At 34.6% G+C, this 5,130-nt stretch overlaps 1 protein-coding gene across 1 annotated transcript in view; it reads right to left on the bottom strand.

The window, feature by feature from the left end:
• Positions 1 to 1,885, bottom strand: part of LOC107748810 (interferon-induced very large GTPase 1) — an 8,506-nt gene extending 6,621 nt beyond the window's left edge. Inside the window, exon 1 of the mRNA XM_016563773.1 lies at positions 1,843 to 1,885. The gene's annotated coding sequence lies outside the window, so the exon portion shown is untranslated. The remainder of the gene's footprint in view (positions 1 to 1,842) is intronic.
• Between the last annotated feature and the right edge of the window lie 3,245 nt (positions 1,886 to 5,130).

Here is a 5,130-nt window from a genome sequence, read left to right as displayed (position 1 = left end):
TGTGGAAATATTAGCATAATGCTGCCCAAATGTGCACGCAAAGAAAGAAGGCGTGGTTTCAGGAACAAGCAGTAGTGTTGATGCAGCCATGTCAGGGAGACACTATTTTTTGAACATTAAAGCATGTCAACATATTCTGTTACACCAAATACACAAAATAATGATCTTTAAAATAGCATCATATGAACCCTTTAAATTCTGAATTCTTGAATTCTGGAAGTCTTTAATTAATGTCTTGAATTAGTCAGCTGTTGCTATTTATGTATAGTGTAATTATGCTATTGCAGTAGGGCTGCAACAAACTATTTGATAATCGATTAATCTAACGATAATTAGAATGACTTATCAACTAATCATCAATTATTTCACTGATTAATCAGTAGACTTTGATTATTCATCTTTTGCAATTTGTTAAAATATTGAGTTATACATATTCTAACAAATAAATAAAGGTAATCACTTCAGCCTTTGAAAATCATTTTACCTAATTACAATTCTTATATACAAATAAATATATTTGGCACACAATATGAGATGACAGTCAGAGAAAATCTCTCATTCAACATTAATAAGCAATATGAAAAAGTAACTGAATGACACATCATCCTGCCTAACAATCTGCCATTCTTTTGAAAGTCATATGGATAAGAAACAAAATAAAGGTACAAGACATTTAATTTTTGGATAAACTATATTATTCACAACGTAATCTCTCTTAAAATACCTTATAGGGTTATGATAATCAAAACAGTCCTGAGCTAGATCAAGCTTTGGTCTCAGCAAACCAATCACTTTAATGAAATAATAATAATAATAATAATATAGTAATAATAAAAAGATTTGATCATTAGCTAGCTCCACACTAGAGAGCTGCTTTATAACAGAAAATCAAGTTGTAATTCTAAATAAAAGCGACAACGTCTCTGGTTTTTCATGTTTTAATACTGTAAAGCTTATTGATTTAAGGCTATCTTGCATAAAGTGCACTTGCTACCGGTTGCAGCTTGCATCAAGTTTAAGACATTAATGCTTGCGTATAACAGCCACAGGCTCAGCACCCTCCTACTTCCACTCACTTTTGAGAATCTACATCCCCTCCAGAAGTCTGAGATCTACAAGTGAGTGATGCCTCGTGTTACCATCACAGAGAGGCGCAAAATCACTTTCCAGAACATTTTCATTCACCGTTCCTGGCTGGTGGAATGATCTTCCCACCCCCACCAGGAATGCTGAATCCCTCACAATTTTTAAGCAACATCTGAAAACTCGTCTCTTTCGTCACCATTTGACTTCATTCTATATCAGGGGTGTCAAACTCAGTTCCTGGAGGGCCACAGCCCTGCAGAGTTTAGTTCCAACCCTGCTCCAACACACATACCATGTAGTTTTAAAATAAGTCTAAAGGACCTGATTAGCTGGATCAGGTGTGTTTAATTAGGGTTGGAGCTAAACCCTGCAGGGCTGCGGCCCTCTAGGAATTGAGTTTGACACCCCTGTTCTAAATAAATTAAAAACAAAAAACCTTTGCATTCTCTTTCCTTAATCTCTCCCCGTCTAGCTTGTACTAATCTGAACAATGCCTGAAACTTTATATTACGAGCACTTCCTGTGTTTATTTGCCTCTTTATGATGAATCGTTTATTGTATTTCTCAATTGTAAGTCGCTTTGGATAAAAACGTCTGCTTAATGAATAAATTCATGGATAAAAACAAGATTTAGAAATATGACAAATATATATATTTGTTTGATATTTGTGAAATCTGTCAGTGCAGATGAGGTCATGGTCAACCTTCCTGATATGCATTAAAACAAAATGTAAGTTAAAAAGAAATTGCACTTACTCTCTTGGAATGACTCATTACTCTTTCTTTTCCTTAGTCCTGATTCCTGACAATGTGCAGAAGTTTTTGTATTGTCTTTATTATCAGCCTTTGAGAAGAGAGAACCTGTTACATGAAAATATAATACTTTAGCTTGCATGTGCAAAGACAATGTGTTCAGTAAATTGGTCATTAAGATGATGATTATGGATTTGTTTGCTTACCCATGATACCCATGTCCTACAGTAGATCAGACCGATCCCTTTTAGCTTAAATCAGGATAACTGCATCAGAGAGAGTTTGTGATTATGCTCTATTCATAAACCAATCCACATGACTTAATAGATGACATGACATACAAGTGAGTCTGATACAAATAAACAAAATCAAAAGCTGATTTACTAAAAGATGATTCATACTCTATAAATCGATAAGCACATCAAATACAAACACAATAGGTTGTGCAGTTGCATGCATTACTATGTCACATGATATGAATGCTTGCAAATCCAGATCAACTCTCTCTTGCAATCAACACTCGTAATCATATTTCGAGGAAGAGTCTCTAACTCTTAAGAAAATGCCACTGACATCATTTAATGTATAAAACCTCAATTGTAATTGTAACATTTTAAAAATGTTTACTTAAATTTCACCAAAGCTATTTTTATGGAACCTTAACTTTATTTTCTAAAAACTGGCTATTTACATAAAGCTCTTAATCACCATTGCCAATATTACAACAGAATAAAAGTATGTGTACAGTCAGTGACCATCATTGTTAATAGCATAATATTCTGAAATACAACACACCTGCCACCTTACCTTTGCCACACAGCCAAATGAAATATTCTGACATCTTCCTGGTTCAGTCTATTATATTGCACCACTCTATTAACCACACCCACATAGGCAAATAAAAGAAGGGCAACCAGAGCTTCCCTCATTTTCATTGGTAATGTTTGAGGGTAATTCATCCTTTACTGTGTGTTGATGACTTGTACAACTATTTGCTGTGAGATAGAGGGCCCTGGAGAAAGCAGATTGTTGGACCTGCTATAGCCTACTGGTTTCAGATATCAAACGTAAACATAATAAATTATTAACAAACATTTTAACGAATGCCTGCCAATAAGAAAATTAAACTTTTATCCATCTTAGAAACTTCTGCTCGTGGCTTTGGAATTGTCTTAACTTATTGAGAGGCTGTTTCAACACTCCTATTGCAATTGTTTACTTAAGTATTTGTTTTTTTTGTGTGTTTTTATTTATTTATTTTGCATTTGGTATTTAAAATACATTGGCTGTGAGTATACCAATAAAAAGCGCGTGAGCAACGGACTGATGAGGTAACTTTAAAACTTTTATCATTTCTAAAATGTTTTAAAATACCCTTAGTACAAAACACAATGTACCAAATCGCAAAAAAAAAAAAAAACCCCTGATACATATAAATTGCGGACTCCGGGGTATAAAATATCGGTATTCGATCATTATAAATTAAAGTCAAATTAGTATAACAAACGGTACGTCTGATGATTCCAGAGTCCGGAGGATAAACTCATTCGCCTCACATAGCACACTGAGGCAGAAATGAAACTTACAGTAACGAAACGAAACGAAGACTTAATGAATACCATTTTTTCCAGCTCTTGTCAGAACCGCCAGGGCTGTGCGAAGTGGTCCTTCATGACATTTTTCTTTTGTGTTTACTACTTTGGTGCAGGCAAACTTACCTTAAAATGTTTCAAAGTGTGTATTCGAGTGGGGGAAAACGCCTCCATACTGTTTTTCCCAAAATAAGCACTAGATAAAGTCAAGATACATTTTTTGTTGTTGCTATGGACTGCGTTGACAAGAGTGATGCAGAAGTATTCACTAATCACTATGACGTTTACACTGGTGATGATAGAGAGAGAGAGAAAGCTGATTTCACGGTAATTGATCTAATTTTCAGCAGTAAGAAAAAAAGTTTTTTTTTTTTTTTGTAGAATATCAGTTAGACCTATATATGATATGAGAATAAGGGCTGTAGATAGGGAGTAGCCTACATGTTATTTAAGAAAAATATCCTTAGCCTATATTTTCAGATTGACAGAATTTTATTTTCAAACCTAGTCTGTGGGGTAAAACGCCCCCCAGTGGGCATGGCTTAATTACTGTAGTTACTCTATTCGGAACATCACATTCTTTGTTTTTCCATTAAATGTATTCTAACTAGGTGGTTGAATAAAAAAATATTTGGACTTTATATTTAAAATTACCTTAAGTTAGCATCAGCTAACAATATCTTTAAAATAGGCTATTATAATTAGGTAATTCATAAATACGGAATATAATCTTTTTAATTTTAAGCTAAAACTGCCTGTACTCTGATTTTGCTGTAAATGTATAAAGCAAATTGCTGTCAGACTGGGGGAGCATCTTACCCCACCTGTGGGGCAAAACGCCCCTTTGGTACAAATTAAAATTTTGTTAAAAATCTAATAACATGAAAACTCTTGACATTTTTCAATAACACATTTTTTTTATTTTTTTATTTTTTTACAAATTTTAAACAAAATTTTTTAACATTTTTAAACATATACTATTGTTATAATTTAGGCCCATGTCATTGCCTCTAAAACTATGATAACTATTCTGGACATACTTATCTTTTGTTTCACAGGGGGAAAAAATGGCACAGTCATTAAGGCGTGCATTTCCCCCCACTCTATGTACTGGCACACAAAGGGAAACAAACATTAGAAATCATTTGCAAGACACAGTAATTTTATAAAAGAAATATCCACATTATTTGAATAGCATGAAATGGAGGGACTCCCCCACCTTGAGCTGTCTGGTTGGTATCTCCCTCCTACACACACTTGACACAGAAAAACTTAGCCAGGGTAGTGCCATATTTATTTTTTGACAGGATCAAATGAGAGATGAGGGATAAAGTGTGGATCTGATTGAAAATCAAACTATAAAAACAACAGATGAAATATTCACAAAAAGAATATACAGTAATACTTTTGCTGATGGTAATGGGCTGTGCTGCAAATTGGTCTAGGTAAAGGAGGGCCATCAATTTCTTTGGATGATTATTTTGTACTGTCAGTTCAGCCCACACACACACACACAGAAACTGTAACGAAGTGAATACAGGAAGCGTGCGGATCCATCTGCAAGGCTTTATTCACAAGAGACGTGGTCAAAAACAGGCATAGGTCAGACAATGGCAAACAGGTATATTGATGGCAAGGCAAAAGGGATAATCCAGGTACAAGGCAAAGGTCCAGGCAGGGGCGAACAGTATCCAATTGG

This window comes from Sinocyclocheilus rhinocerous, unplaced genomic scaffold, assembly GCF_001515625.1.
Source record: "Sinocyclocheilus rhinocerous isolate Xijiao unplaced genomic scaffold, SAMN03320098_v1.1 scaffold950, whole genome shotgun sequence".
NCBI classification, from domain to species: domain Eukaryota; kingdom Metazoa; phylum Chordata; class Actinopteri; order Cypriniformes; family Cyprinidae; genus Sinocyclocheilus; species Sinocyclocheilus rhinocerous.
This window is presented reverse-complemented; position numbering and strand designations above follow the sequence as displayed.